The 22722-nt window shown below is 40.6% G+C and overlaps 1 long non-coding RNA gene across 2 annotated transcripts; it reads left to right on the top strand.

Annotated features, from left to right (window-relative positions):
• Positions 1 to 2690: 2690 nt before the first annotated feature.
• LOC109436493 (uncharacterized) lies at positions 2691 to 17908 on the top strand. 2 transcript variants are annotated; one of them, XR_002136118.3, is made up of 5 exons: positions 2691 to 3429; positions 5389 to 5571; positions 6325 to 6391; positions 16249 to 16323; positions 17681 to 17908. It is a non-coding gene; the product is annotated as an uncharacterized LOC109436493 (long non-coding RNA). The 2 variants fall into 2 exon arrangements; XR_002136119.3 differs by having other exon boundaries at positions 2704 to 3429; positions 5389 to 5531.
• Positions 17909 to 22722: the final 4814 nt, after the last annotated feature.

Raw genomic sequence — 22722 nt, 5'->3', positions numbered from 1 at the left:
AGATATATCTCAGTAGAATTCAAAGGCTACCTAGAAAGGAACAAAAGTCTGTCTGGCCTGAGACTATTTTGCAGTATGAAACAGCAGAAGACAAATGAGCAACATCTACAGTTATGAAAGAAAAAAAAAAAAGCTATGACTCAATTATTGTGTATGCATTTAAGTTACTTTTTGTGTGTGAAGAGCAACAGAATTGTATTTCTGAGAATACTGGGGTTTGGAAATACCACTGTCTCCTTCTTCTCCTTTTTTGTTTTTTATTTGTGTGTTTTTTAACTCGCTAAGAGATGAAGTAATATAAAAACTCCACAATGGGGAAGTCTTGGAATAACTATAAATAACTTTTATACATCTGGCTATGAAATTGAATGTGAGTTTCAAAAACTCCTTTTAAAGAGAAAATATATAATGTAAATTCTAAAAATTATATTAATAGTAGTAAAGATGTCAATCATTTTTTTGCCTGCCATGCCCAGAGTCCATTTTAAGGAAATTTATCAGGAAACCCAACTCTACCAAAACAAAAAGTGAATTTATTGGTTCAGGTAATCAAAATGTCCAAAGGCAGAACTAAGTTTCAGGCCTGATCCATGAAAAAATAATTGATATGCTGGACTTAATTAAAATTAAAAACTTCTGCTCTGTGAAAGACATTGTCAAGAGAATGAGAAGACAAGCCACAGACTGGGAGAAAATATTTGCAAAAGACATATCTTGATAAAGGATTATTATCCAAAACATACAAAGAACTCTTAAAACTTAACAGTAAGAAAAAAACAACAACCTCATTAAAATATTGTGCAAAAGAATTGAATAGACACGTCACCAAAGAAGATATATAGATGGCAAATAAGCATCTGGAAAGATGCTCAACATCATATTTCATTGGGGGAATTCAGATTTCCTTATACAAATGAGATACCATTATACGAGCATGCCTGTTAGAATGGCCAAAATCCAAAAACACTGACAAAAATCAAATACTAATGAAGATGTGGAACAACAGGAACTCTCATTCATCGCTGATGAAAATGAAAAATGGCACAACCACTTTGGAAGGTTTGGCAATTTCTTATAAAACTAAACATACTCTTGCCATATGATGTAGCAATTGTGCTTCTAGGTGTTTACCCAAATGAGTTGAAAACATGTCTACACAAAAACCTTGCACACAGATGTTTATAGAAGCTTTGTTTTTGATTGCCAATAGTTAGAAGCAACTAAGATGTCCTTATTAGGTGAAGGGGAAATAAACTGTGGTACAGACAGTTAATTTTAGACAATAAAATGTTGTTCAACACTAAAAAGAAATGAGCTCTCAAATCATGAAAAGACAGAGTGGAAACTTAAATGCATTATTAGGTGAAAAGAAGCCAATCTGAAAAGGCTACACACTATGTGATTCCAACTATATGATATTCTTAAAAGGCAAAACTCTGGAGACAGTAAAAAGGTCAGTGATTTCCAGGGGTTGGGGGCCTAGGGCAGGGATGAATGGGCAGAACACAGAGTCACTATATATTTGTCAAAACCCATAGAATGGGGGCGGCTGGATGGCTCAGTTGGTTAGAGTGTGAGCTCTCAACAACAAAGTTGCCAGGTCAATTCCCTCATGGGATGGTGGGCTGCGCCCCCTGCAACTAAGATTGAAGGACAATGGCTTGGAGCTGATGGGCCGTGGAGAAGCACACTGTTCCCCAATATTCCCCAATAAAAAATTAAATTAAAAAAAACCATGGAACGTACAACACCAAGAGTGAACCCTAATGTAAACTATGGACTTTAGGTGATAATGATGTCCATGTAGGTTCATTGATAATAACAAATGTACCACTCTGGTAGGGGATGTTGATAGCGGAAGAGTCTGTGGGTGTGTGAGGCAGGGGGTATCCAGAACTCTTTGTACTTTCTACTCAATTTTGCTGTGACCCTAAAACTGCTCTAAAAAAGTCTATTTAAAAAAAAAAGTCTCCAACCTAAGAAAGTAGATTTTAAAAGTTCTCATCACAAGAAAAAAAATTTATAATTATGTGAATTGATGGATGTTAACTAAACTTACTGTGGTATCATTTTTCAATGTATACATATATCAAATCATTATATTGTACACTTAAAACCTATGCAATATTATGTGTCAATTATAACTCAATGTAGGATAGATGTTGAGGAAAATTTGCCTTCATTGGATAATATGAGCTTTTGTCTGTTTGCTTTTTGTTCCCTCACATGAGAGATCTCATGCGAGGTGATGGTTAAGTTTTGTCTGTTGACTCTTTGTTCTCTCATGTAAGAGATTACATGTGATTACCAATGAATACAAATTTTGAAGCTGAATTGTAGGGAAGATGTTGAAGAAAATTTGCCTTCATTGGTTGATGTGAGCTTTTGTCTGTTAGTTTTTAATCTGTTCCTGTATGTGAGGTGATTTCTGTACTGTGATCAGGGGTTGAGTAAATTCCCCCTTTGGTCTCATTCTCCCGAGCAGGGGAGACATGAGATGAGGTTTTCTGTTTAGTCTCATTCTCTCAAGTAGAGAAGCTATGAGATGATGTTTGTTGTTCTGTCCATGTTGTGAAATGATGGTTAACTTAGGGTTAAAGAAATTCTTGATCGGGGGGTCGAGAGAATTTCCTTTTTGTTCTGTCTGTTTCGCCCACATCAGCAGATGAAGTGAAGAAGTAGCTAAGTTATATCAGGACGACGTGACAGGCACGTGCCAGGCTTTGGAAGACCTTGGGCTGATGGTCCCAAGCAGGAACAGTAGAAATTGCTTATCCGGATGAATTGGCCCTCTGGCTGGATGGGCAACATTCATATCAGTAACAGCCAGACCCTCCTGGAACTGGCCATTCCCCGAGGGAGAAGCAGGAACAAAGAACTTGACTCTAAGGTACATCTGAGAAAATATATAAGACTGACCTCAGTTGGCAGTGTAATTATTATTATTATTTCGTCATTTGGTCATTTGTCATTGGTGATTTTTCATCATTTTGAAGACTTCCAGCAACATGCAGCTCACAACACCAGGGGATATCCTGGCTTCCAGCCGCTAACCCAGTGAGGGCCAGCTGGTTCCCGGCCTCTCCAGTGTTGTTCCCCACCGTTAGCCTTCTTGAGAACTTGTTAGCATCTTGAAAACTCGTATGCAGCTTGCAGCTTACAGCATCAGAAGACATCCTAACTTCTAACAACAATAATAGCAACGACAACAGCAACATTCTTCAGATTAACACCTTGAAAATTACATGCAGCTTGCAGCTTATAGCATTACAGGACGCCTTGACTTCTAACAACAACAACAACAGCAGCAGCAGCAGCATCCTTGGGAACTAACAAACAGTGGTGTGGGAGGCGCCTGAGTTTCTCTCAGCTACAGACCTGACAAGATTTTGGTTCATGACTTTTCCAGTGCTGTTCTCCCCCAGTTCGGTGAGCTTTTGACATCTACTGTAATAGTTACTATCCTATAAAGTTTATTATTGCTTTTGGATACTCCTTACTGATGTCATTTGTATATTTAGCCAAGTGATCTTTGATCAATAGTAAACATATGTTGAGATCTCTTAAACTTATATGTATGTATACTCCTTTGACATGACATCGTTATCAATGTATATAGTTTAGTCTTAACCACCCTTATTTTCTGTCATTAGCACATTCTATTCATTGCCTTTGTCTTTTGCTATTGTATATTACTAAATAAATTGATTAGATATTGCTAAATAGGCTAATTAGCCCCATTCTAGCGTGTGTCCCTCTTCCATCTTTTCCCCACTCGTCATTACACTCAATTTTTTAAAAATCTCCAAAAAATTACGTTGTGTTTTAAAATTGAGACAAAAAGCTAATGATGTATTTAGGAAGTCACGGACACAAAATAGTGGGACAAAATTTGACATGAGGGAAGAGGTCAATTCTGTTGACCCCATCTGGTAAAAACAAGAAAGTACCAGCAATGTGGGAGAAAATCTTGGAGACAATAGTGGTACACTCCTGAGAAATGCTGTATCTATCGCCAGTGCCCTTGATGGCATGGAGGACAGTATTGTGTGGGAAAGCACAGACATTGATAACTCAGTCAGAAAGTGATTCAGAAGAGTCAAACCCTAAGAAACTTGGAATATTTTAACTAGCTTATTTTATTTAGAGTGTTCTTTTCATGTATGTACCAGAATAATTTTTTAAAGGGTCTGAAAGCGCTTTTAATTAGCATAAAATAAAAACTTTAAGTGTTAAGAAAGCAGTGTGTTATAATTTCACTGGCAGCATTTTTTTCTTTGTGGTACATAAAAAAATAGTGTGTGTTACAATTGAAGGTGTATTAGATTTAGTGAATTCAGTACTGAGTACCCTCTCTTTATAGGCCCAGTTCTGGACCCAGTGGATGCAGCACTAAATTTGACAGGGTTCCTCCCTGTATTATAGTTCATATTACAGTTTGGGGAGACACGCAATCAACTAGGAATTAGAAACTTTACTAAATTTTATGAAGGAAATAAACAGGAGGATGTGATAGAGAGTGACTGGGAGGGCGGCCAGTCTAGATTCAGTGGTTGGGGAGTCAGAACCACACTGACACATGGGCAAGAGGGGCCCCCACCTGGTTCTCTGCTTAGTTCAGTGCTTCTCACTTTACCTTCATACGTATCTCCTGGGGATCTGTTAGGAGCAGATTAGAATTCAGGAGGGCTGATACGGGACCAGAGAGGATGTGTTTCTAACACGCTCCCAGCTGATAGCTGATGCTCCTGTTCTAAGGACTGCACTATGGGTAGCAAGGCTGTGGGGAGCCCTGCATATCACAAATACTGAAACGCAAAGTCCTTTCTCCCTCTTTTGGCCTTGGTAGGAAGTTTTGGAAAGTTCAGTAACTGACTGAGCAAATAGGAATTATGAGAGAGCAGTGTGTCAACTGAAGTGGATGGGAGGCTGAGTCTGCAGGTGTGTGTGTGTGTCAGTAGGTGGGTCTCATCTACCACATAGGGGTCTAAGCAGCATCAGCTCACCCTGCCCAACCGTTCTAGGTTAACCCTCAGGCTTGCAGGTGGCAGTTGTTATTCAAGGAAGAGTTTGGCTCCGTTAGCCTCTGGACTGTGCGGAGGTGAGCAGGCTATGATGTGACTGTGGGCCAGGCCTTGGGCATAGCTTGATCAAAATACATTAAAATATTCAGATTTATGGTATGTGTGGGTCTCCATTTGAGCCACTATCCTGGGCCTTACAAATGGTATTAGTGGGCCTGCAGGATAACAACAACAACAAACATAATAATAATGGCTAACCTGTATGCCAGGCTCTGTTCTAAGTATTTAACCTGTATTAACTCCCATAATTCTCATAACAAACCTATGAGGAATTGGAATGATTATTTTCATCCCTGTTTTGCAGATGAGGAAACTGGAAGTGCCTAGATACAAATCCAGGCAGTTTGGCTCCAGGATCTGTGCTCTTGACCATGACGCTCTGCTGCCTCCACTTAGGAGGGGAGCCTCTTAGAGGAGGCCCGAAAACCAGGAGGAGAGAGCCATGTGGTGAGCTGGAGGCAGAGCATGTTCTGGGTTGAGAGAATAGGTAAAGGCTCTGGGAGAGAAGAGTTGCATTAAGGGACTAAGAGGAAGCCAGTGTGATTAGGGTGGGGGAGAGAGGTCCAAGATGAGGGCAGAGGGGTAGGCAAGGGTTAGATCATATAGAGCCTTTTGAAACTTTTGGGGGGTTTTAAACAAGGGAGTGACATGATTTTATTTATTTTTTAAAAGACTGTTCTGGTAGTATCTAGAGAGTGGATTGTAGAGGGGAAGGGTAGAAGCAGGGAGACCAGGTGTTAGGGACTATCACAGTGGTTCAGGTGAGAAATTATGTAGGTGTGGACCAGGGGGATGTGTAGGGAGGGCACTGGGTTACTGATACATTGAATGTGGAGGTAATGGAAAGAAAAAATGAAACCAACGATGGTTTCTAAATCTTGGGCTTGGGTAACTGAATGGACAGTGATTTTGTTTCCTGAAGTGAGGAAGTCAAAAGCATGGAAGTGAAAAATGTGAAGGGAGACCCAGGGATAAGAAAGAAGCTTTTTAGAGCACCCCGTGAATTGTCATTAAGGCTATTTTGTAATGTAACCTTGGGTGGCGGTGGGGGTGGAATGCTCTCCTAGCACGGGAAGGCCTGGGTTATCATCTCCCGAGAAGTAAGGTCCAAATGAGGACCAGATGGAGTCTTTAGAAGGGAAGTAATTCTCAGGTGATGAAGAGTGTTTGAATTCAGATTTTTCAGTAGAAAACTTGTGAATATAACCCCTCAACATTTCTCTCCTCTTCCCTGTCACAGCTGAGACCAATGGAGACCATGGGATCAGAGCTGACTGTCCCCCCTCACATTTTACTATATGTTTGTGGTGAGTAGATACTGAGATACCAGAAGCGGGGGTGAGGGGGATGAATGCATTTGACTGTAATATTTGCAAGGTCCAACAAGGTATGGAAATAGGTTTTTTCCATAGGCAGGAAGGGGTTGTGTTTCCTGAGAAAAGTGTACCAACTCAGCAAGATTAAGAGAGGATTATAGGCAAAGGTGGAGAATCAGGAATAGGGAACCATCTGTGATTATCTACGAGTGAGTCACAATATTGGCTGCGGTGCAAGGAACAAAGTTGCTAGAGCAGGACTCCTTGCTCAGTGTCTCTCCTCATTACCCCCAGGAGAAGATATCTAAACGTTGCAGTCAAGACTGCTTAATTCCTTATTAATGTAGTGTATATTCACTTTAGGAGGGGCTAGCAAGGAGGAATCCTGAGCATGGGAGAGCACTCTCTGGTCAATGTCATCTAAGAGGCATTAGTCACTATGTCCTCATTAGGGACCACCAAGTATCAAGGAAGAACTACCAGCAAATGGTAGCCCAGCAGGGAGCACATGATGCTCTGTTCTCTCCATAGTTTCCTCTCTAGGGTGTCATTAGAGACACCCTGCGGAAAGATGAGAGGGGGCTTGCCACATGGTCCCTTTTCTTTGAGATATTTTGGGGGATGTATTAGTTTACTAGGACTGCCACCATATGGACTGGGTGGCTTAAACAAAAGAAATATATTCTCACAGTTCTGGAGGCCAGAAGGCCGAGATTGAGATGTCAGCAGGGTTGGTTTCTTCAGCTTATAGATAGAGAGCTTCCTTCTCCTTGTGTCTTCACGTGATCTTCCCTCTGTACATGTCTGTGTTCAAATTTCCTCTTTTTCTAAGGACACCAGTCATTTTGGATTAGGGCCCACTGTACTGACCTCCCTTTAGTTTATTTAAAGGCCTTATCTCCAAATACAGTCACATTCTGAGGTACTAGGGGTTAGGACTTCAACATAGGAATTTTGGGGAGCCACAGCTGAGCCCATAATAGGTGGATAAATCTTCCTTACAACCATAGGGCCAGATTAGAACTATAATAATCTATATCTGTACCCCCCTAATTTAATCAATATTATCTGAGGAGGGGGAAAAAGGGATATGCCTAACTTCTGGATTTAATTGGGTAGATTCATAGCATGTTGTTTTACTCCTGACTCCAAGTCAGGAAATACAAGTTAAGTATAGTTTTGAAATGTTAAAGGAAAACATTGGAGAAATTAAAAGATGGGGTATATGTCTTCCAAACACCAAAGAAGATAAAATGGAAGAAAACAATCCACATAGCAGAAGATAAAGCATCAAGGAAGCATAAAACACAGAAAGCATAAAATAAGATGACTAATTATATTAAATATATGATTCAGAACAATTCATGTAAATATTTTAAACTCTATGAAAAAATTAAAGTTTTCAGATTGAGCTAATCAGCAAAATTCGGTTAACATTGGTTGCCTCAGAAGAGGGGAATGGGGTGATGGGAGAAAAGACAGGAAGGGAAATTACTTTTCACTTTGTATCTTTTGAATTTCATTATTATGTGTTATTTAAAAAAAAAGAATGCATAATAAAATTAAACCATATTGTATAGATAATGTTTTGTTAAACAATCACTTTATATTGACATAGAGTATATTTACAGTGGTGATATAACAGCCATAAACCTTCAGGTAGTAAATCATATTGTATTAAAATATGTGAAGCCAAAACAGTTATAAATACACAGGGAAACTCTCAGAAATATAATAGTAGTGGGAAACTATAACATAACTCATCTGTCTTTGGCAGATGAAATAAGAAAAAATATACAGAGCTATTGAGAATCTAAATGAGCATAAGATTGATTGATTAATTAGCCAGTCATTCAACAAATATTTATTGAATGTCTGTGATGTGTGCCAGGCCCTTTTGGTGGATACCAGGAATACAGCAGTGACTATAAAGTCTCCCTCCTAGAGCTTGCATTCAAATGATATTTGTTGAACTTTGTATCTCATAAATGGAGAACACACCTTTTTCAATGCCAATAACACATTTACAAATATTGGTCCAATATTAGGCTCTAAAAGAAATACCAAATTCCCCAAACCTGAAATTGCACTGGTCACATTCTCTGACCACAATACAATAAACCAGAAATTCACAAATGTTTAAGTAACAAAACCCAACCTCTTAAAACCCCCAAAACAGTCCTAAATAATTCTTCGATCGACAAGAACATCCAAATTGCAAACGTAGATGATTATAAGCAGACAATGAGAATGTATCCTGGCAGAACTTGAAAAATGGGCATAAATAACACCAGATTATTGAGTACTTAATGATTAGCCAGGCTTGGTGTTAGAGAGTTAGCATATATTACCCTATATAATTCTCACAACAGGCATAGCTTAGTGGCCCTGTTACAAAGTAGGCACTCAGTGAATACTTGCTGAGTGAGTGAGTGTATGAGGCCCAGACAGATGAACTAACCTCCTTAAGACCACCCAGCTAAAACTAGTCAATCTGGGACTTGTAATCAGGCCTGTCAAACTCTAATTCCTGTGCTTGTCATTGCTGTGCTGCGCGATCAACACAACTGATAAAATATGCAGAGGGAAGAGCTGATATTTAAGCTGGCTTTAGACAAAACCAGTTTTCCGAGGCTTTTTGCATATCTGCTTGTTATTTCTCTCTTTCTTCCCTTTTTCCGTTTCTTTCTTTCATACAACAAAGATTTATTTTATTTTATTTTTTAAATTTTTTTATTGGGGAATATTGGGAAACAATGTGTTTTTCCAGGACCCATCAGCTCCTTGTCAAGACGTTGTTTTCATTCTAGTTGTGGAGGGCGCAGCTCACTGGCCCATGTGGGAAATCTAACCGGTGAGCTTGGTGTTATGAGCACCGTGCTCTAACCACTGAGAAAACCTACCACCCCAAAGATTTACTGAGTACTTACTTTATACCAGGCATTGTTCAACATGCTGGGGATTCAGTTAGGAGAGGTTGACAAATAAATAAACAAATCAATACACAACTTTAGGTGGTAATAAGTGTTAAGAAGACAAAACAAAGTAAGAAGATAGACTTACAGATATTGAGGTCTATTTTAGCTCAGGAGGTCAGGGAAGGTGTTTCTGAGGAGTGACGTTCAGGAAGTGAGATTTAAGAGGAAGAGTGTTTCAGTGAAGGCAATAGCAAGTGCAAAGGCTGAGGGAATGAGCTTGGCCTGCTGTAGGCTCACAAAGAATGACTGAGTGGTTAGAGCATGGTGAGTGAGTACAAAAGAGTGGAGAGGTGATGTAGGGCTCTAATCCATATTGGTCATGCTAAGAGTTTGAGTGTTGTCATAGTTGTCATGGGGAAGCCAACTGGAGAGAGTTTGGAGCAGTGGTTGACATGATCTGGTATACTGTTATCTTTTGTTATGAGGAGAATGGATCGTAGAAGGGCAAGACAGAAGTTGGGAGATCAGTAAGGAGGTTATTGCAGCAGCTGAGGTGAGGGATAGTGGTAGCGACGGTGAAGAGTGATCAGATAGGAGATACAGTTTGAAGATAGAGACGTTGAGACCTGCTGAGGGTCTGCATGTACGGGCAAACCCTAAGATTTGGACCCAGTGATGGCATGAGGAACCATCATGTTCCTCATTTATGAACATGAGGAAGCACAGGGAAGATGGCGTATGAGGCAGGAGTGGGAGAGTGAGTGTAGTCAGAGAAAAGGGTAGACATAGAGAAACTGGTAAGAGAAGCCAGCAAGTGATCCCCTGGCAAGGTAGGAGGAAAACCTGGAGAGTGTACTGTTCTCCAGGCCAAGATAGTATTTCAGGGAGGAAGTGACAACTTCATTAAACACTGCTAAGAGGGTGAGTACTGTCTGTGTGATTTGCTATTATCTCAACAAAGGTGCTTTCATTGGAGTGGTGAGGATGTGAACGGGGAAGAAAGGATGTCTAGACATTTGAGGAACACATTCAACACAAAAGACCTAAAAACAATAGAAAAAAAAAGGAACTTGCAGGGAATAGACGTAAGAATCACTGGCGGAAAGATGAGGAAGTTCTTCTCTGGTTATTTCTCTTTTCTCTATAAAATAAAAATTAAGATCATTAGCTGAGGATGGGAGGTGGTTGCCATTTGAGGAGAGAAGGGGTATGAAGTCATCATGTCAGAGAGTAGGAAAGAGAATTGCATAGGGACACAGTGGGATTGTTGGGCAGTACTAAGAGCCTACTTGTGACTTCTCATTATAAATTCAAAGTGAGATCTGTCAGCATAGTTGTTTATCTCCAGCTATGCTCAGTAGCTCAGGGAAAGTCTCATTGTTTGTAAGTTTGGTTTAATCATGCTTTCAGTTTTGCAAGTAAGATGGAGGAAGAAGGACAAGAGAATTAAGAGTGTGTGCAAAGGAATGATTATAGTAATGAACAATTGGATCTAAACTGGCTGAGATGGAATGTGAAGACATGAAGAGGGTGTGGACAATAAAAATGTGGACTGGTCAATGGACTAAAGAGCCTGAAGCGTTGAAGGATTGTTGAACTGAGGGTACCAGAGCGTAGACTGGAAAGATGGATGCTTGAAATCAGGATATTGGAAATGGTGCAGTTACTGATAATAACAGGGTACTAGGGTTTGGCTGTGGGAGTATGTGGCTGAGGTGAGGTGGAAGAGATTATACTAGATTGCAGAGGACAAGGCACTGAGAAGTTGGGGTGTTGGATGGGTTGTCTAAGTGGGTTGTCTTAGACTACATGAATGAAATGATTAATGGAGAAGTCAACATAAGCCAAATGTTTAAGCCTTTGATGAAGTTGGTTGATGGTGAAAAGTGATTGCAACAAGGATGGGTAATGGGTGGTATATTGTCTATTGGCATGTGCTTCAAAGAGGCTGAGGTTTTGAAGGGAAGAGAAAGCTTTCGGAAACAGCAAAGTGAGTAAGAAAGACACGTGCCTCACCTCAGGGTATGTGGAGTGTGGGAGAAAAAAACTACCTCCTCAAAGGTTTGCCAGGGAGCAGTGACTTCAGAGGACAGCCAAGTTTTTATGAGAGCAAGAAGACAAAGGGAAACTGAGAGAAGAGGTGATGATTTGGGGATTTTGTTCCAGAGGGTCCAGTGAAAGGATTTGGGGCAGTGTGGGGAAGAAGTAGGAGACTGAACCCAAGAGGAGGGAACAATGTCATTTGGGAATAAGTCAACATGACAATGGATGCCCTGGCAACTGTAGACTTCTGGCAAGGGTGCCTCCAATGAATAGGAATGTAAGGCATGCTCTTCCCTTTGTGAAAGGCAAGAAGTTAGTATTAGTTATAGTCTCTGTTTTGGGATTGGTCTCATAGGCAGTTTGTAATGATAAAAAATAACAACATATAACATCTATTAAACTATGCTGAAGACTCTTCTAAGCTTTTACATTTATTCATTTCCTTCATCCTCACAACAACCTTATTACTATCCCCATTTTACAGGTAGGGAATAGACACAGAGGTTGGATAACTTTCCCAAAGTCATGAAGCTAGTAAGTGGGGAGCCTGGATTTAGACTCAGGCTGTCTGACCCCGTAGGCCTTGTCTTTTTTCTTTTTTTTTTAATTTTAAGAGTATATTTTATTTAACCTAATGCATCTACAACGTTATAATTTCAACATGTAATCAATATAAAAGTTATTAGTGGGATATTTTACATTCTTTTCTTCATATTAAGTCTTCAAAATCTGGTTTTTATTTTACACTTGAGTCACATCTCATATCAGACTTGCCACATTTCTTGTGTTCAATAGCCACACGTGACTAATGGTATTGTATTCATTTCTAAGCCTTGGCTTTCATCATTCTACTTCTCATTGTAGTGGTGAGATGGGCAGTGTCAGGACAGGGAAGTAGTCATCTTACCAGGGGCTCATGAATCTATCTCTGTGGGTCTCCCTTCAATCCTTCCATGTATTTCAAAGAAAACTTGACGGAAGTGTTTCTGATTGCCCATCCAATCATCAAGGGAAAAAGGGCTTTCATAATAAGTCTTTCTTATTTGTCCTGGGAAATTGGGTCATTTTCCAAGAAGCAGTATGGTACAGAGGTTAAGGAGCCAGATTATTCAGGAACCAGATTACCTGGGTTTATTTCCAGGCTACCCTACTTAGTCTTGGTTAAGTTGTTTATCTCCCTGTGCCTTGGTTTTCTCATCTGTAAAATAGTAGTAGAAATAGTAGTAGTAGTAGTAGTTGTAGTAGTAATGCCTAACTTGTAGGTTTATTGTGAGGATTGAAGTGAGATATATATATATATATATATATATATATATATATATATATATATATATATATATAGTGCTTAAAACAGTCTGGCACAGAGTAAGCACTGTATGCATATTTGCTCTTTGTACTTTACATACTTATGTCAACTGAGTGAATCTCAGAAGAGTTTCTCCAGGGTTCTGGATCTGAATCAGCTTGGGTTCAGACCAGATTTGTCTAAATCCATAACCCATGGCTTACCTCTCAGCAACTGATTCAACAATTAGAAAATCAGCAAGGATATAGAAGAACTCAACACCATCAACCAACAGGATATAGTGGATACTTATAGATCACTTTACCCAACAATAGCAGAATGCACGTTCTTTTTAAACACCCACAGAACATATACGAAGATAGACTGTACACTGGGCTATAAAACAAACCTCAACATATTTAAAAGAATTGAAATCATGCAGAGTGTGTCCTCTGACCACAATGGACTCAAACTAGAAATCATTAACAGAAAGTTAACAGGAAAGTCTCCTAACACTTGGAAACTAAACAAAACTCATGGCCTCATTAGCATGTGGGTACTAACAGGGCCATAAATGGTAACAGCCTATGGCTTTCTGGCTCTTGTCTCACCTGTGTAATGCTCCTAATATGAAAGTGAAAGCTTCCATACCTGCCAGTCATCATGTGCTGGGGCCATTCTTTTGTTGGAGTCTCAGTGCCCCCAATGTTACACTTAGAGAACACTTTCTGTATTTTTGCCTCCAATTAGCCTTCCTCTCACGTACCTCCCTTTCACTTACCTTCCCAAGAAGTGGAAGCCCCTTCTGAGTTTGACTTTGTGTCCTGGGATCCAGGTGCTATGCTCTATGTGTCTGGTGGCTTTACAGTGGCTCTGTTGGCCTTTGCCTATGGTTCCTCTCTTTCAGGCTCAGATCTGAGTCCATAAGGCTGGGTTGGGACTAGCACCCCACACAGACTCATGTTGCCTTCCTCATCCCACACTTCTACCTGAGTACCTACAAACTGCCTTTCTCCTGTCTTCACCAGAAAAGCATCTCCATGCAAAGCATCTCAGGCAAATCAACTCCCACCCACCAGGCAGTCCCAGACTATCTTGGATTTCGGTTTGGTTCCAAGTGGGACAGCTACTTCCTCCTTCATTTATAATAGAGAAAAGTTAAGAACGGCCTAAATATCCCGATTGGGCATGCTACATTTATAAAATAAAGTAATATATAGCCATCCATGAAAAGAGACAGGGGTTACTTCTTTACCTTGATCTTACCTGACCTAAGCAGCATCTGACACAGCTGACCACCCTTTCTTTTGTTTCTGAACTCTCCTGGCTTTCCTGCTACCCTCAGGATTTCTCCTTCTCCTTCCTCGCTCCCTTCCTCTGACCATCCTGGTATTTTGGCTTTCACCAGGATTCTGGTTTTAAGGCCTCTTCTCATTCTCTCCAGGTGCTCTCATTCACTCTCCTCGTTGTGTTCCATCTCATAGATCAACAGAATCTCCACCAGGAGGCCCCACAAACATCTCACACTGAACAAATTACATCCTGAATTTATTACCTTTCCCACGCCCTTCCAACTACTGTACCTTCACTCCTCTTTCCACTGTGGGCAGATGGCACTTGTTCTATCTAGTTGCCCTAGCTAGGAACCAGGGAGTCATCCTTCATTTCTCAGCTCCTGCCCTGCCCTCCCCTTGCCCCAATATCTATTCATTGATCACCACTTGTTATTTCTACCTTCTCATTAGCTCTGGAATCCATTTTTACTCCAACATCAAGGCACCATCACCTCTTGCCTGTATTATTATTACCAAAACCTCCTAGCTGATCTGTTTCCTCAAGTCTTACCCTCTCATAGTCTATTTCCTTCACCCCACCCCAGTAGAGCAGGAATTTCTTTCTAAAATTCCTTTAGTAAATGCTGAGTGGCTATTATATCCTAGGTATTGTGCTAGGACATAGTTATAAACAAGGCAGACAAGGTCTTCCCTTTCATGGAATTTACTTTTTAGTGTGTTGAAAGGGGAGGGAGTAATAAACACAAGTAAATGAATGAGATAAAATAACTGTGCCAAGTGCTCAAAGAAAATAAAAGAGGCCGGCCCGGTGGCTCCGGCAGTTGGAGCTCCGTGCTCCTGACTCCGAAGGCTGCCGGTTTGATTCCCACATGGGCCAGTGGGCTCTTGGCCACAAGGTTGCCAATTGGATTCCTCGAATCCCGCAAGGGATAGTGGGCTGCGCCCCCTGAAACTAGCGGCGGAGACTGGACCTGGAGCTGAGCTGCGCCCTCCAGGGCTAGCACTGAAAGGACAACAACATGAAGCTGAACTAGGATTGAAGGGACAACAACTTGACTTGGGGAAAAAAAAGTCCTGGAAGTGCACACTGTTCCCCAGTGAAGTCCTGTTCTCCTTCCCCAATCAAATCTTTAAAAAAACAAAAAAAGAAAAAGAAAAAGAAAGAAAAAAAGAAAAGAAAAGAGTAATGTGATAGAGAGTGATGGGGGTAAGGGAGTCCCTCATTTCATTCTAAACTCTAATCGTACTGAACTTCTTGTAGTTTCTTCCCAGAGCCTTGCTCACTTTTGCCCCAGGGCCTTTTGCACATGCCATTATTCTTTTTATTCTCTTCTTTCTTTTCTTTTTTACCTGGCTAAGTTGTTCTTCAGGTCACTGCTTAGATGTCATTTCTTCCAGGAAGCCCTCCCTGACACTGTAGAGGTGTCTTAAATGCCTCCTCTATGTCTGTAAGAGTCTGTAACTCTTATTATCACACCAATCACATTGTGCTGTGGTTTTCTTTTCTTTTCTTTTTTGTTGGGGAACAGCGTGATTTTCCAGGGCCCATCAGCTCCAAGTCAAGTCGTTGTCCTTCAGTCTAGTTGTGGAGGGCACAGTTGAGCTCCAAGTCCAGTCATCGTTTTAAATCTAGTTGCAGGGGGTGCAGCCCACCATTCCATAGCGGGAATTGAACCAGCAACCTTGTTGTTAAGTGCTCGCGCTCTAAACAACTGAGCCATCCAGCCGCCCCTGTACTGTGGTTTTCCTGTTACTTCTCTGTTTCTTTCAAGCCTCCCTCCATTGGTGACTTTCAGATGTTTTGACCATGGCCTACAGTAAGAAATAAATTTTATATTATGATACAACATATATACACACATATCAGCATATATTGTACATACAAGAGAAACAAATGTTTCAACAAAATGATATTTACTCTTACTACATGTGATATACCTAATATTTTTATTCTATTCTATTTCGTTTTAAAAAGTAATGCTATTTAAGGCCCACTAAATTGACTTCATGACCCACACAAAATCTCATTAACCTGCATTTTGAAAATCTTGCCTTAGACCAGGGGTCAGCAAACTTTTTCTCTGAAGGGCCTATTAGTATTAATAAATATTTTAGGCTTTGCAGGCCATATGGTTTCTGTCACAAGTATAGTGCTCAAACCCTGCAGTTTATATCATGAAAGTAGCCACAGATAAAATACACAAAAAGATGGTTGTGGGTCTATTTCAATACACATTTATGAACACTGCGATTTGAATTTCACATAATTTTCACATCATGAAATATTCTTCTTTTGATTTTGTTTAGCTTGCAGGCCATGTGGAAACAGGCAGGGGACTGGAATTGGCCAGAGGCCATAGTTACGGACCCCTGCTATGGACTGTAAGTAAGCTTCATGGAGGTAGGGACCGTTATCTGAATTAAACATTTTTATTACAAACGTACTATGTGTTCATGGAGGGAAAATGAGCAGTACAGCTAAACAAAATGAGTAAACACATTTTTAGTAATCCCGCTACTCGGGGAGAATCATATCCTTTCATACTTTTATGCAGTAGATGGCAGGAATTTAGGGAAAGGTTATTTTCTGGCCAAGCGAGTGGTGAAAAGTTTCATTTCCCCTCTGTCCACCAGGGACCTAGATTTCCCTTTTATGGCTGTAGGGAATTTACAAGGCTACCGGAGGACTTAGCAGGGGCTCTACCCTCATCTAGGGGGTCAAGAAAGTCCTCCCTCTTTAAGGAAGTGACAGGAAGCTGCGAAAGCATTAGTTGAGCAAAATGGGAAGTTCCACAATGAGAGAATGTTGTGTATTCATTTAGTGGCGTCTGGCTGGAGGGCAGAGCGGGGGCGGGAAGTGACATGAGATCAGCCTGTGGAGGTTGGCAGGGACCACATTAAAAGAGCCTTGTCATCTAGATCTAACTACCAGTTTACAGGAACTAAAGATGATAAATGAACAAATTAAAAAACACTCCGAGGAAGTAATCAGTGTTCCATAATGAGGAACACTCTCTAGGACAAACAATTCAATTTCTTATTGAATCAGTGGCATACAAAAGAAAAGGGAGATTGGTTAGGACAGAATGGCAACTTCTAAGCTCCTTACATGTGGAACCATAAACTGATGTCCCCCATTTCAATTTTTAATAAAATTTTGCCACTGAAAAAAGAAAGGAAGGAAGAAAGAAAGGAAGGAAGGAAGGAAGGAAGGAAGGAAGGAAGGAAGGAAGGAAGGAAGAAAGAAAGAAAGAAAGAAAGAAAGAAAGAAAGAAAGAAAGAAAGAAAGAAAGAAAGAAAGAAAGAAAAGAAAGAAAGGAAGAAAGGAAGGAAGAAAAGGGAGATTGGTCTGTTATAGAATATAAGCGACTTAAGAGACAAAACAACCAAAAGTCATATGTAGATCTTGTTTATTTGTTGATTGGAACAAACCAGCTGTAAAAGACTTCTTTGAGAAATTGAAGAAATTTAAATATGAACTAGGTATTATAAGATATTACAGAATAATGATTAATTTTACTGGGTATGATAATGGCATGGTGGTTCTGAAGCAGGGCCCAGGTGGCCCCCCTGTACTCAGAATACCTCTGGGATGCCCTGCCCCCATCCAGGTAGGCTTCACACCCCTGTAGCTGAGCTCAGAATGCCTCAGGGATGCCGTGTTCCCTCTCCTTATCTTAGAAGATCACCCTTGTAGATGTTTGCTAATTATAAACTCTATTGCTTAACATTTTCCCAGGTTACTCCCCCACTGTTCCCGGACCACTGGTGCCACAAGAGATCCAACGACAGAGGGAGGCATCATGAAAGGAGAACAGACCTGCGGGATGTCATGCAGCCTCTGGGAGAGTACCTTGATTTTCCCTTAAATACCCCCAGCCGGTCTGAGAATGTAGGACAGTTTTTCTAACCCGCTGCCTTCTTGGACCACCGGTGCGCTGATAATAAACACTTATTCCACGGCCCAGCTCCTGTGTCAGTCTATTGGCTGAGCGGCGCAGGCAACACGAGCCCCGGACTCATTTGGCCTCTGGTTACAGTTATATATTTTTTAAAAGCCCTTATTAGTTATAGATGCACATAAGTGAGAGGGCTGTTGTCTGGGGCGTGCTTTAAAACACTCTGGGAAAAAGCTGGGAGTGTGTGATATTGTCATATTATAAAAATACATATTTGGTCTTCGTCCCAGTTTCCTGGCACAAGTGCTTCTAAAACCCTTGGAGTATCTTAAGTGATAGGGATGAGAGGAGTATCTTTTGTTATTTATAATAAGACCCTTTCAACCCTACCTGCCTTTATGCTAATGAGGGGACTCCTAGTGAGGCCCTAGATAGCTTCAGGAATATGTCTCAGGAATAACCTCCTGTGTGTCTGGATTGTTTACAGCCAGCTGTGATTATTTAATAGGGATCTGTAGGTCCTGTATTAACCCAAACATGCCCTTCTACCCTGCAGCATTTAACACCAAAGCTATTGCTCCTAAATTAGTCCATTTTAGTAAAGGTTCTTCAGGAAGCTGATGATACTAAATGAAGCAGCTCCTTCACACTATATCTCCTGGTTTCAGTGCTTTCTTGGTTTTGCCCTCCTCCCACGTTGACTACCTCCTTGGTGACCAAAGACCTTTAGAGGTACTTTCTGTTGTCCCGGCATCATGTTTCATTTTGTGGACAGCTTTGAGGCTAGTGGCCAAAGCTTAGACTGATCAAAATCTGAACTTAGTCTAGTATCAAAATCCAAACCAGAACTATTTTTTAATTGCATTTTAGTTATTACAGATAATAACCAAGGGGTTGGTTGTATGTTTCACTTCTTTCTTAGTAGTTTGCATTTCCTTACCAGTGAACCGACTCCTGGGAGTTGGATCCAATTCCAAATTACATTTGTAACTTTTATTTGCAGTAACTGATTGCAGCACAACTGCTGTTCCATATCATGGTGACCATGTGACCACCCAAGAACCAAAGGTTCCTTATTTCCCACCCTTTCAGTCTTTCTCTTCCCAAACCACTTGTTTCTGAGCCAGTATCAGTCTAGCAAATCTCACTTCTGACATCAGCTATTAGCTGTTTTTACTACCAGCACGTCTTACACCAAATTTATGGGTTATTTTTTCCCCATAGCAACCAATTCTTCAACTACCCAGACACCACCTGAGTGTTCTACAATTTAATCAGTTCTGACAATAAATACACAGAGTGAGCTTAATCCTACAAGACTGCCCCCACTTCAGATGCAATCCTAAATCCTCAGCCTCCCGTAATTCTGAACAACTGACTATAAATTGGGGGTTACGATGACGCCCCTCCCTTCAGGTTCGATAATTTATTAACATAGCTCACAGAACTCAGGAAAATAGTTTACTATTCGGGAATCAATACTGTAGTTAGACTTAGCTAGTTTGCAATTTAACTTACCACATAGCCTGCTATCTAGCCACCTGTAATTAAACCTAGCCAGTTGGCAGATAGATCCACCCTGATATTCAGCTACTTTCTCTTTGTTTCTCCCCTCACTGATTAATGAAAGAACTCTGGTTTTTCCCCTTTTTCAAGACTACCTATACTTCGTTATTCCAATTAATCAACAGAATCCTAACCTGGAAAGGGCAATTTCTTAATCTTCAGGTGACCATACACCAGAATACACATAAAGCCCTAGGCCATGGTGGTCCAGTCAAGTGGATTCCAGAGATAACATTATCCTAAAACAGACCAGACCCCAGGAAGGATGTCAGCCCTCTAGACCTGCCTGACTGACTCTCCCTTTCCTTTGGTCTTCTTGTGAATCTATAAAACCTTCTGCCCGGTCTAGGAACGGGGAGGTGGCCTTTGGGCAGGAGTCTGCCATCCTCCCAGATGCCAGAATTCTGAATAAACCTACTTTTCTTTCCACCAAATTTGTCTCTCGATTTTTAACGTTTTCAAGCAGCATGCAGCTGGACCTTAGCACGGTATCACTATTACTGTTTTATATATATATATATATATATGATACAACTCAGGAAGAACCAAATGAAAGAGATGCATAGGGCAAGGTATAGGGAGCAAGGGTGGTGTGGAGCTTCCATGCTCTCTCTAGGTGCACCATTGTAATGACAAGTGGGGAAAAGAAAAGGGAGGAGCACACCAGAGAGGGGCTAATTGATTTATTTAGCAATATCTAATCAATTTATTTAGTAAAATGCAATAGCAAAAGACAAAGGCAATTAATGGAATGTGCTAATGACAGAAAGTAAAGGTGGTTAAGACTAAACATGACATTGATAACAATGTCATGTCAAAAGAGTGTACATACATACAGGTTTAAGAGATCCCAACATATGTTTACTATTGATCAAAAATCACTTGGCTAAATACACAAATAACATCAATAAGGAGTATCCAAAAGCAGTAATAACTGCTATAGGATAGCAACTATTACAGTAGATGCCAAAAGCTCACCAAACCTTAGGAAAAACAACAGTGGAAAGGTCAGGAATCAAAACCTTGTCAGGTCTGCAGCTGGGAAAGGTGAGTGTCTCCCACTGCTGCTTGCTAGTTCTCAAGAATGTTGCTGCTGTTGTCGTTGCTGTTGCTGTTGTTGTTGGAAATTAGGGCATTTTCTGATGCTGCAAGCTGCATACAAATTTCCTAAATGCTAACCAGTTCTCAAGAAGGCTAACTGTAGGGCACAACACTGGAGAGGCCGGGAACCAGCCAGACCTCACAGGTCCGTGGGTGGAAGTCAGGGGCATCTCCTGGTATTGTAAACTGCATGTTGTATATGAGTTTTCAAAGTGTTAGAATGATGAAGATTTACCAATGACAAAAGACAAAATGATGAAATTACACTGCCAACTGAGGTCTCTCTTATGTATTTTTTCAGATGTACCTTAGAGCCAAGCTCCTTGTTCCTGCCTCCCACTCAGGAAATGGCCGGTTCCGGGAGGATCCGGCAGTTACTGTGATAAGAATATTGCTTGTCCAGCTGAAGGGTCAGTTAATTAGGACAAACAACACCTACTGTTCTCGCCTGGGACCATCAGCCCAAGGCCTTCCAAAGCCTGGCAACGTGCCTGTCGCGTCATTCTGATATAATTTAGTCACGTCTCCACATCATCTGCTGATGTGGGCAAAACAGACAGAAAACAACATCCTCCTATATCTCTTCTGCTGGGAACAAGATGAGGGAGCAATTTTCTTGTACCTAAGCTAACCAATACCTCACATGCAGTCTCTCATGGGAGGGAACCCCACATGTAGTTTCTCATGTGGGTTAACAGAAAGCCAACTGAAAACTAATACCTCATGTGCAGTCTCTCACGTGAGGGTACCCCACATGCAGTCTCTCATGTGGGGAAACAAAGGAACAAAAACTAACAAAAACTCACATCAGCCAATGAAGGCAAATTTTCCTCAACATCTTCCCTACAACCATCCTCAGCACTTCAGTGTGTTCACCAACCCAGAAACTCTCTGCACCCCATTGGGTGGGTAGAGGTTTTTATGGCTGTTCCATTATGGAGGCATGATTGATTAAATCTTGGTTATTAACTCAATCTCCAGCCCTTCACCTCTTGGGGAGAGAGGATTGACGGGTGGGGCTGAAATTTCCAGCCATATAATCATATGACTGGTTCCTCTGGCAACAAGCTCCCCCATCCTGAAGTTAAATAAGGGCTTACCTAGGGTCACTCATTAGCATAAATACAGGTACTGTTGAAAGGAATTTATGAATAACAAAAGACACTCCTATCACTCAGGAAATTCCAAGGGTTTTAGAAGCTCTTGTGCCAGAAACCTGGAAAGACCAAATATATACCCGGGGTGCCAAAAAAAATGTATGTAAGCGGACACTTTGGTCAGTGTTGCTTGAGCAGTAGTTCGCCATAATCAGAAGTGTCTGGATAACCACTTTGAGCACCTCCTGTAATTGCAGAAGTCAAACGTGATTTGTAGTCATCTTTTGTTATTGGTATATATTGAGTATTACAATTTTAATAGTTTTTTTCCTTTCTAAAATGTGTATACATTTTTTTGGCACCCTCTGTATTTCTTATTACATCACAGTATCACTGATAATACCAAAATGGGGAAAATGTTGATAATAGTTGAAGCTGAGTGATGGGTACATAGGACTCATTATACTAAGTCTCTGGGCTTTTGTGAATATTTGGGAACTTAGATAATAAGAGAACGGCAGAAAGAGAAAGAGGCACCTTATAAGCCATACTAAGGAGTCTGAACATGATTTTTAACTTTCTATTTTGAAATTATTTTAGATTTATAGATGAATTGCAAAGATATTAGAACATTCCCATATATCCTTCACCCATCTTTCTTTAATGTTACCTCTTATATAATCATGGCATATTTATCAAAACTAAGAAATTAACATTGATAAATACCATTAGCTAAACTGCAGACTTTATTCAGATTTGTCCAGTTTTTCCACTAATGTCCTTTTTCTGTTCCAGGGTCCAATCCAGGATACTGCATTGTATTTAATCATGTCTCCTTAGTCTCTTTCAATCTGTCAGTTTCTTGGTCTTTCCTTGCCTCTCATGACTTTTGAGGTGTCTCCCACTGCTGCTTGCTAGTCCCCAAGAATGTTGCTGCTGTTGTCGTTGCTGTTGCTGTTGTTGGAAATTAGGGCTTCTGAAGAATAGCGGTTAGATATTTAGTAGACTGTCCCGCAATTTGGATTTCTCTGATGTTTTCTCATGATTATGTAACAGGTGAAACACTTCTTTCCCTGAATCCACCTTAATTCCAGCTTGAATTTCTAGATACTCTACTT

This window comes from Rhinolophus sinicus, chromosome 12 (genome assembly GCF_057876585.1).
Source record: "Rhinolophus sinicus isolate RSI-liver-muscle chromosome 12, RSI-T2T, whole genome shotgun sequence".
NCBI lineage: Eukaryota > Metazoa > Chordata > Mammalia > Chiroptera > Rhinolophidae > Rhinolophus > Rhinolophus sinicus.
This window is presented reverse-complemented; position numbering and strand designations above follow the sequence as displayed.